Source organism: Myotis brandtii, unplaced genomic scaffold (genome assembly GCF_000412655.1).
Source record: "Myotis brandtii unplaced genomic scaffold, ASM41265v1 scaffold374, whole genome shotgun sequence".
NCBI classification, from domain to species: domain Eukaryota; kingdom Metazoa; phylum Chordata; class Mammalia; order Chiroptera; family Vespertilionidae; genus Myotis; species Myotis brandtii.
Window position 1 is genome coordinate 688526 of NW_005364372.1, and position 11736 is coordinate 700261.

Sequence of the window (11736 nt, forward strand, 5' to 3'; positions counted from 1 at the left end):
AGCCTGCAACTGAGGTATGTGTACTTAACTGGAATCAAACGTGTGACCCTTCAGTCCATGGGCTGATGCTCTAATCCAAACTGGCTAGGGCTGTTACCAATATTATTAAACTGGTTGAAGGTAAGAAAAACTTGTTCTAACTCCCTACAACAGTGGTTCCTGTTGATTGGGGGATGAGGGGAGAATGATCATAGAGCCCTTAAAAATCTGATAAAAATGCAATCTGTCTTCCTAGAAAAAGATGTAAAGCAATTTGTGTATACAAATACTAGGTTTTTAAATTTCTTTGTGCGTAGAATAAAATCTATAGGAATATGCACCAGTTTTCTAACTGGTAGTTATCCTGTAAAGTAGCAAACAGGAGAGGCAACTTGCAGAAAAACAGGGCAATTTTACATACAAGTTCAGGAACATTATGCATACTAGTACTTCTGGATAAAAGCTCCTGTCATAGACTACCCAGAGATTCTCGAAGACTCGTGGCTGTATTTTAGAATGTGGCTTAGAATACTTGAATTTCCTAGCACCCTGAGAACTATGAAGCACAAATATATATATATTGCTTCATTATGGCAATTGAAAGTCTTTATTTGTAATCCTATATGATAAAAGCCTAATATGCCAAGTGGCCAGTTGGCTGTTCAACCAAAGCATGATATGCTAAAGCCGCTCAACTACTTGTTATGACGTACACTGACCACCAGTGGTAGACAAGTCAACTGGTCAGCCAGTCGCTATAATGTGCATTGACCACCAGAGGGCAGATGCTCCAACCAGTAGGTTAGCTGGCTGCTGGGGTCCGGCTGATTGGGACTTAGCGAGGTGGGCCTGACACGCCTTGGAGCCCTCCCATGGTCCCTCCCCTGCTGACCAACCTCCTGCATTCCTCCTTGGCTCTGATTGTGCACTGGTGGGGTCCCTTGGCCTGGCCTGTGTCCTTTCACATTCGGCCCGACAGCGTAACAACTAGTCACTATGACGTACATTGACCACCAGGGGGCAGACGCTCAATGCAGGAGCTGCCCCCTGGTGGTCAGTGTGCTCCCACAGCAGGGAGTGGGCCTAAGCTGTTAGACATCCCCGGAGGGCTCCCGGACTTCGAGAAGGCTCAGGCTAGGCTGAGGGACCCTCAAATCCCTAAGTGCACGCATTTTGTGCACCGGGCCTGTAGTGTAAAATTAAGGTCTATTCAAAATATGGCCACTCCTGATGCCAAACAATGCTTTAGGCATATGAATTTCCTTTTTCCCACTTAACCTGAAATTAAGTGGATTGAATGGTCAAAATTGGTGCATTTTTGTGTTACAAAATGTACATTAAAAGGTAAGATGAACCCAGCCAGTGTGGTTCAGTGGTTGAGCATTGACCTATGAGCCAAGAGGTTGCAGTTTTGTGTGTGTTTTTTAATATATTTTTACTGATTTCAGGGGAACATGGAGAGGGAGAGATGGAAACATCAATGATGAGAATCATTGATTGGCTGCCTCCTACACACACCCACATGGGCTCCAACCTGCATCCCAGTCATGTGGCCTGACCAGGAATTGAACTGTGACCTCCTGGTTCATACGTGGATGCTCAACCACTGAGCCATGCCAGCCGGGCAAGAGGTTGCAGTTTTGATTTCCGGTCATAGCACATGCCCCGATGTTTCCATCTCTCTCTCCCTCTCGCTAAAATAATAAAAATAAAAGCATGTCGCCGAAACCGGTTTGGCTCAGTGGATAGAGCGTCGGCCTGCGGACTGAAGGGTCCCAGGTTCGATTCCGGTCAAGGGCATGTACCTGGGTTGCTGGCACACCCCCATTAGGAGATGTGCAGGAGGCAGCTGATTGATGTTTCTCTCTCATCGATGTTTCTAACACTCTATCCCTCTCCCTTCCTCTCTGTAAAAAATCAATAAAATATATTTTTAAAAAATAAATAAAATAAAAGCATGTAAAAAAGATAAGGTGAGTAATGAATATAGAAAACAAGAAAGGCCTAAGTAATTTCTAAGAAAGCAAAATACAAATGAAATACCAGGTTTTGCCAATTTAAGCTCCCACCAATTATACAAGAAAGGGTGGTCTTTTCTTGGAGCAAAAGGTGTTCAGATTTTACTAAAGGAAAATAAGCTTTACTCTGAATTATTTATACCACAAAAATATTTCAAAATGAAATTGAGGTAACAGTTTTCAAAAACAATATGGTGAGAGAAAAAACTAATGGAACTGAGGGGAAAAAAGATTACATGATGTTAGTACAAAAATGCATACATACTATGGCATTCTGTTTGACTAAGTTCTACCCTACACTTAATCTTAACTGACCCTAAAAAGGCTGTCCAATCGGGAAACCTTGCTTGGTGTTCATAGGTTAAAAACAAAGCAGTTGCTTAACACTCAAACCAGTCATGAGTCCTCACTAGGATACTGTGATGTGAATCTAGGTATGTTTCTTTCTGATGGCAATTTAATCCTGGAATAGATTTTCATGGCATGATTTTTCAGACTTCTACAAATACTGCGGGGGTTTTTGTGTGCGTGTAAATTTGAGAGGATACTCTATGCTGGGAATGTAACATACTTTAACAATGAGTTAGAGATAAAATTGAAAAAATTGAGACTGTCAAAGAGGGCCTAGACTCCCTCCCCTTAAGGGTGAGCATTGACACATGAGTAATTGAAGCACCACAGTGTCAGGAGAGTTTGGCTCTGATCACTTTCATTTGGAAAAATTAAAAGTACTTTAAAAGGAGAACTGGGAGTTAGTGTTTAATTTGTAGAGTTTCAGTTGGAGAAGATGAAAAAGTTGGATGGTGGTGATGGTTGCACAATGAATGTACTGAATGCCACAGATCTGTACACCTGCAAATGCTAAATTTTATGTATAGTTTACCACACACACAAAAAAGGACACAAAAAAAAGCTCTTTAATATAAAGATCCACATATCTCTAACTTGGTACTATTTCTTGCTGCTGTATTCTGTAATTTGAAAGTTGTGAAATGACTAGGTTACCAATGAGATGATGGCTTGCTTTGTGACTGCTCCATCACTAGGGCCTAGAACAGATCCTGGATTGGAGTAAATATCGAATTAATGGAAGGTAGGGAAAGGGGGGAGAAATAAATGATTGGTAGAGCCTATTAATTTAGGAAATTCCCAAACAGAAAATTCCTTCAAATTAAATTTATGAGCTGAAATATGAAAGGAATGACAGAAGTCTAGGCTGAACATATATTCAATCTTGACCCAAAAAAAGGATTAAGAATCACTTTTAAATTTGTTTAGTTCAGGAAGAGAAATGGCAATTTAACATAATTATAAAGTATTGGTGTTTAAGTCACCTTGTAAATTTGTTTATATTGAATGGATCCCTAATGTCAGATAAGTGTTCTATTTGATATTTGTAAAATCAAGTGCAGAGAAGTCCAATAGGAAATGTTCTTTTAAACATAAGGGACGTGAATTTTATTTTCAAGTACTGTACATTAGAAATTACTTTCACTAACCTCTTTATAAAGGCATACATGTATTTGTAATCAAACTTTAAATGCAATTACAATTTTTATATTATGGTTTGTATGCTCTAGTTTCTCAGGATTATTTATGGTTTACACTTTTTAAAATACCCTAAATTTAATAAGTGCAAAACTCAAATGAAGAAAACTAAGAAGGAAAAAAAAAAAAACTAATAACATTTGTTGTCTAGTATACATGGATCCTGAATCCATTTACATGTTACTGAATGGGAAGACCTAGTACTACAAACATTCCATTCCCTACTCCAAATGTATATATACATGTAATAGAGTTCCAATTGGAAGGCTTTGCTACATTCACCAAGGTAAATGTAAACATTCAGCTTTAGAAAAGTTATATTAGTCCACATTTGGCATAATACTCAGAAAAATACAGGCTAGGAAGCCACATGCAGAAGGGCAATGCCAGGCATTGCTCGGGAGTCCTTGGAGCAGTCCACACAGCAGTGCTAGGTACATACAAGGTGATGAGATCCATCTTAGATAAGTGCAGGAGCCACCTACTCAAGTGTTATGGATCAGTATCCAGTATCTCGTAACAGTTCCATAGGCATAGCTTCCAAAGTACCTGGAAGGTACACACAACTAGTTATGTCACTGCCCTCAGAAGCCTCAAAGTATGGTGTCCCCATTAGATAGTTTCTTCCAGTCCAGGTGCAATTCGCCAGTCAAATCATTTTTACCAACCCTGGCTGGGTGCTCAGTAGAGCATCGTTACAGTACACCACAGTAGTGGTTTTGATCCTGGTTTTGAACCAATGAATGCAAAGTGGAACAACAAATCAGTGTTTCCTTCTCTCTTCCTCCCTCCCTCTCTCTACAATCAATAAAAAAATCATTTTTACCATAACAAATGTGACAGAGTTGACATTATCAGTGTGCCAGAGAAACGCATTTAATGAAAGGCCAAATTCTCATGCAGAAGGGGAAGGGCTTGCTTAACCACGTATAATAACCCCTAAGGATGGGGGGTTGGGAGAGTGAATGAAATTGTTCCAAAGAGCACGTGAAAGAATGTACATGGGAATGAGTAAATAATTAGAGGTATAGAGTTCAGAATAGATCCAAGTACAAATGAAAATTTATATGATAAAGATGACATTTTTTTTTTGGTAGAAAAAGGGCAGATCAAAAGATGGTACAATTGACAGTTTGGAAGAAAATAAGTTTACACCCTTGCCTCATACTACATTAATATAAATTACAGGTGTATTAAATATCTAAATTTTAAAAATTAAGCTATAAAGTATCACTGGGCAATCAATAGTAATAATTAAGAGACAAGCAAGACTATTTGATGAGTGCTAAACTTGTGGATAAAAGTTGGAGGAATAAGAACCACATAGTCTGAGTATCTCCCTATACAAGGTACTTGCTACTTACAAAGGGAAAATGTTTAAACATGGCAGACATTCCTTAATCAAGTGATCAAAGTGAACACCCGTCATGGGACAAATGGACATCACGTACTTACTGATATGATACACCAAGGTCACTTTTGTGACATTCCACAAAAAAATATATAACTTTATTCTAATCATGGGAAGAACCACATAGCCCCCAATTAAGAGGCATTCTGTAAAGTAATTGATCGTATCCTTCAACAAATTTCAGTGTGGCCCCAGCTCGTGTGGCTCAGTTGGTTGGAACAGCATCCCTCACATCACAAGGTGGTGGGTTCAATTTGTGGTCAGGGCACATACCTAGGTTTGGACCCCCTAGTCCAGCGGTTCTCAACCTGTGGGTCGCGACACCTTTGGCGGTCGAACGACCCTTTCACAGGGGTTACCTAAGACCATCCTGCATATCAGATATTTACATTACGATTCATAACAGTAGCAACATTACAGTTATGAAGTAGCAACAAAAATAATTTTATGGTTGGGTCACAACATGAGGAACTGTATTTAAAGGGCCAGAAGGTTGAGAACCACTGCTAGTCAATTCCCTGTTGGGGAATGTGTGAGAGGCAGCTGATTGATGTTTCTCTCTGGCATCAATGTTTCTCTCCACCGGCCAGTGCTTACATTAATTTTTAATCTACTTCAACAGTTACAGAGAGCAGAAAACTTTTCATATCCGTTATTCTTCATTCTTCTTTAGCGCTTAACATGTTAGTTAATTATGTGAACTGACTTTCCAGACAGACTGATTGGTGTGGAAAAGAATGTTAAATTTGGTTTTAAGTAAAAGTCAACTAAATTAAGTCCCTGGGAAACAGGGTTACTCTACTTTTAGGTGACAGAGCTGTGTCATGAGAAAACAAAGTGCTAACCAAAATTCTATTTAGTGAAACAATTTTCATTCTATGGCCTTTAGTCTGTAGAGATTTAGTAAAAGTCCTACAAATTCCATAGTAAAATACAATTAGACTTAATTTTAAGGTGTGTGAAGATTGTTAAAAGTTGTTTATTGGATTAAAAGCAGGAAGCTAACACATTTTAAAACATACTTCAAGAGTTGAAATAAAAGGCTTTCTGAGTAAAAATCAATTGATGAGAAAATTCAATTAACCAGATCTCACTCCAACAGATGACAAAAACTTTACTAAATCTTCACATGAATCTTCATAGAAAATGAACCTAAATTTGAATTAAATTTATCTTGGTACCACATAGCATTTCAAATCCAAATTAGACCTTTAGTTTTAGAATTGTAAGCATGAAAAGAAAACCTAAGTACATTTCTTTATAATCTCAGTATGAGAAACTCCTTTTAAATTATGCAATAAAAGAGATTGATAAATAGCATAGAAATAAAAACTGTATGGCAAACACAATAAACAACGTCTGAAGAGAAATGATAAACTGCAGAATATTTTGTAAACATACCACAAAGGGTGAATCTCCATATATATGATACAGACACCAACCCTACAAACTCTTAAAAATGGAGAGAGAAAAAAATAAAATTATTTTTTTAAAATATATTTTTATTGATTTCAGAGAGGAAGGGAGAGGGAGAGATAGAAACATCCATGATGAGACAGAATCATGGATCAGCTGCCTCCTGCACGCCCCACACTGGGGATGGAGCCCACAACCCAGGCAGGTGCCCTGACCAGGGAATAGAACCATGATCTCCTGGTTCATAGGTAAGATGCTCAACCACTGAGCCAAGCCGGCCAGGCTTAAATTTAAACATTAAAAAAAAGATAAAAATGAAGGAGAGAGAGAAAAGTTTTTTTTTACAGGTGAATACCAGTTAATAAGTGAGAGAGAGAGAGAGAGAATGAGAAAGGTTTTTATAGGTGAATGCCAGTTAATAAATGTACAAATGAGAGTCTGACCAGTGTGGCTCAGTTGGTTGGTGTGTTGTCTTGTACACCAAAAGGTTGTGGGTTTGATTCCAGTCAGGGCACATACCTAGGTTGTGGGCTTAATCCCTGGTCGGGGCAACTGATCTCTCTCTCTCTCTCTCTCTCTCTCTCTCTGATTGATGTTTCTCTCTCTCTCTTCCTCTCTCTAAAAATCAATACTTAAAATAAAAAGAGAAATAAAGCCCTAGCTGGTTTGGCTCAGTGGATAGAGCGTCAGCCTGCGGACTGAAGGGCTCTGGGTTTGATTCCAGTCAAAGGCATGTACTTGATCCCCTGCCCTGGTCAGGGCGCATGTGGGAAGCAACCAATCGATGTGTCTCTGTCACATCGATGTCTCTCTCTGTCACTCTCCCTTCTTTCCACTCTCTCTAAAAATCAATGGAAAAATATCCTCCGGTGATGATTAACAAAAAACAAAAAAAGGGAAATAAATTCTTAAAATAAATAAATGTACAAATGAGAGACAATAATCAGTCTGTAGTCCTTGATATAATAACAGATCAGACAAAAATTATCAATGGATTCTAATACCTTTGGGTGAACAGTTGTTGGAGAAAAGGATATTTGCTTTTGGACTCAAAGTATCATGCCACAGATTACTTATTAATTCTAAAACAAAGGACTATTCCTTTTCAATAAAGAGATCTGGCAGTCACATTAGCAAATTTAGCATCACCAGTAGTGGAACAACCGAACATGTACCTCCATGAACCTGTATTGTAATACAATATAATGTTTACAACTTTACCTAACGAGTATTCTTGCCAGAAGTGTTTAACCTGAACCTAATTTTGAGGAGATATCTGGAAAATTCAGAATGTGAGAAATTCTACAAAACAACCAGCCTAAAGGGCTGGGGTCAGGATGGAGTGGTCTAGATAAAAAGACACTAAAAAGATACAACTTCCATAGGCTATGCTTAAAAGTTGATTGCATCCTGGATCTAACAAAATAAAACATCAACAAAAGGTATTTGGGTTAGCTAGAGAAATTTATATATATACAGTATATGATAATATGATTGAATAAATGTTCATTTTCTTAGCTGTGGAAATGGCATGATTCTATGAAAGAATGTCATTATCAGGAGATGCAGGGGTGATGTCATGATGAATGTAACCTTCTTCAAATAGTTCAAAAATAAAATAAAAATTTTAAAATTTTAAAAAAATAGTTCAAATAAACAAAAACCAGTACATATAGAGAGACAGCCAAAAAGGTATATGAATTCATTGTACTACTCTTTCAAGTTTGTTGCAAGTATAGATTTATTTAAATAAAAATTTAAATACTTAAAACCTATCATTTGAAAAAGGAGACCCTGTGATTAAAAAATCTTACCTTTAAAAGTAAGGATAATCCTGAGTTTCAGCACCAAAAATAATAACATGAAAGGGAGATGAGTGCCGAAACTCCTCAAAGAACATTTCTACAGAATCTGGTATGAATTACTACTCCCGGGCTTGCTAGTACATGAAATTTCACTTAGCTAAATACAATGCAAATAGGTTTAGAATGTTTTTCAGCAGATTAATCCTTTGGAAAACAACTTACGGTCTCATGAGAAATGCTACTGTAGTAGCACACTGTGTATTACATAAAAAGAAAAGCTAAAAAAAATGTTTAATATCACAACCTAATAGACAAAAATACATCGACCTTAGTACTCTATCTCATTACTTAATACTCTATTCTCAAGGTATGAGTTTAATTAGTTTTTGATTTCTTGACTCTTACTGGTTTCAACCTACGTATAGGTAAAAGTGAGGACTAAAACTTTGACAAAAATCCATGTTTAATTTTACAAGCAGTAGAATCAGAAGAATAAATCATGTCAAAGGGTCAATGAAATATGTTTACCCGCTCCCCCAAAATATGTTTACTCCCTCTCTCTTTAAAAGTGATGCTAGAGCCCTAGCCAGTTTGGCTCAGTGAATAGAGCATCAGCCTGTGGACCGAAGGGTCTCAGGTTTGATTCTGGTCAAGGGCACGGACTTCAGCTGCAGGCTCATCTGGCCTGTGTGGAAGGCAATCAATCAATGTGTCTCTCTCACATAGATGTTTCTCTCTCTCCCTTCCTTCCACTCTCTCTAAAAATCAACGGAAAAAATATCCTTGGGTGATGATTAACAAAAAACAAACAAACAAACAAAAAGTGGTGCTAGATAGGATTTCCTCTTGTGGTGACAAAAATCTTTTGGATCTAGATAGTGGTGATGGTCACACAACCTGATGAATGCACCAAATGCCAATGTACTGTACATTTTAATATGGTCAAAATGATGAATTCTTTAAAAAAGATGCTAGAATATTTAAAGACCGGTACCTGGGGACAAAAGGCCACTCACCCCTCCTCTCACCCTTGTTACAAGGGAGGTATTTAAAAAAATGAATTCTGCAGGTTCCATCTGCAGTCAGGGGACATACAAGACTCAACCAATGAATGCATAACTAAGTGGAACAACAAATCCACGTCTCTCTCTCTCTCTCTCTCTCTCAAAATAAATAAATAACTTTAAAATGAATTTTGCTACAGTTATAACTCACCAAATGGAAATTCATTATCCTGTAGCATATTCTGCATTACTTCCCAGTAGGATCGACCTAATTATGATATGTATTTCCATGTTGGCTGTGACATAAGTTTCTCCAGACAATATTTAAATACTAAATGGCAAAAACCAAGCCATTTACGGAAGTCATGTTCAGGTAGCAGTTTCCTGTTTCAGAAGAATCAATAAAAGTTTAGAGCTGGAAAGGGTTTTAAAGATCATTCAGTCTAGCCCACTCATTTTAAAATTAGGAAACAGCCAGATAGGGAGTATAAGGCTAAACTGTGTGACATTATTTAGGTGAACCCAATTTGTTTCATCATTAGTAGGTAAGAGTATCCTATGGGAATATCAGGACAGTGGGGTGATATAGTAATTTCCACGTACCACTCTAACACACTGGTTAACAATTACCTAATTCTTCCCCTTCCCCCACCGTCCATTTGCCCAAGAACACACACACACACACACACACACACACACACACACACACACACACACACACACACAATGCTAAACAAGCTTCAACTGAGATAAGGATGAAGAGAAAGAATGAGGGGCTCTACTCTGAGCTACTACCCTGGAAAGAGACTGAGAAGTCATTGCATATGGTTGCATTTAAACAACAGCCTGGAAGGCAGCTCCAAAAAGCCTGAACTCTACCCACCCTGGGTGGTACTCACAAATTACTGAAACAAGACAGAAAACAAAACTTACACTTTCACAAAATTATGGTAAATCCATGCCTGGATGTTGAATATTGCTCCGAAAACAATGAAAGGAAGACAGAAGTCTGGAAAAAGGCAGCAAATGATCAAAGGCATCCATCAATGAGTATCTTTAAAGACTAGACTGATAGAATCAGGACACTATTATCTAGAAAGTCAAAATAAGAGGATATAGGATTGGGGTGCAAAAATTACTGAAAGGAGCTGGTGGGATGAGTGTGAACTTATTCATCAAATCTTGGTGTTTAGAATTAGGAAGCATGCTTTCAAATCTTGAGAGAGGTTGGGAGTGGGGGGAATTCCTTTGAGGGTGGGTAGGGAGTTTCTTTTGGACCCTTACTACCAATCTCTGTTAGGACACAATGAACCAAGAAACCCGTGATTGACCAAAAAAATAATTAAGAAATCTTTTACTTGATGGAAATGTTTTTTGAAGGCACTTTTATATTTTCATTTCATTTAAATAATTCAAGAAGAGTTTAGGTAAATTTTAAATGAGCCATTACACAACAAAGTTAAGGGCATTTTGGGTATATCACTGACATTTTTAGGGATTGCATGATTGGCATTTATATGCTACCTTTCAAGAGGTGGTGGGTGGTATGCATCGATCTTTAACCTCCAGGGTGCCCTACACTTTTTGGGACATAAATATTTGTTGAATAAATAAATAAATACAATTATATTAAATGTTTTCTTAATACTTATTACAGAGAGTTGTAGACTTGAACAAATCTAGTTCAAAGTTTACCCAATACTTAAATCTTTACAGAAAAAATGTATCCATTATATCATTTTCAGAATCTAGTGCTTATATAAATCGTTTTTGTTAACTAACCACACCATGAAACCTTATGGCATCATACTACTACATTTTGGATAATGCTACTATTTGATATTGCCCATAATAAAAATAAGAAATGTAGCTCTGGCCAGTGTGGCTCAGTTGCTAGGAGCATCAATTCCCAGATAGGGCATGTACCTAGGTTGTGGGTTCGATCCCCAGTAAGGACTCCAGGGAGCAATGTGTTTCTCTCTCACATTGATGTTTTTCCTCTCTCTCCCTCCGTTCCCTTCTTTCTAAAAATCAATGAAAAGTTGTCCTCAGGTGAGGATTATAAAAGAAGAAATGTAAAAATGAAGGATTCCATTAAAATCAAAGCACATATTTCACTATCTAAAAATTATAGCTATCTTGAAGTGGAAGGTTAAAAACCTCATGTTTATTCAATATATTTTGCCAGATGTGACAGAAGTCATTTATAGTAAACCCCCAAAAAGTTTACTGTGAATTCAATTCTGCTCTCTATTCTTATGTTTTAGAAGTTAGCACATGCATGAAGTGACAAAAGTTTAGGATGTTCTCTATCTGATGGGATTGTACTAATAATGAATTTGGACCAAAAATTTTTCATCATCCTTACAAAATTGAAAATTATTTTTAAAAGAAAATTATAGAGCTTTGATATAATTTGGTTCAGAGGAATTAGTTTATATTCTCATTCCCAAAGTAGTTAGTTTTGTTTTGTTTTGTTTTTAAATTTGATTGTGAGGTGAAGTATGTATTTGCACACCCAAAAAAAATGTTCAACACTTTGAATGGAGGACTTG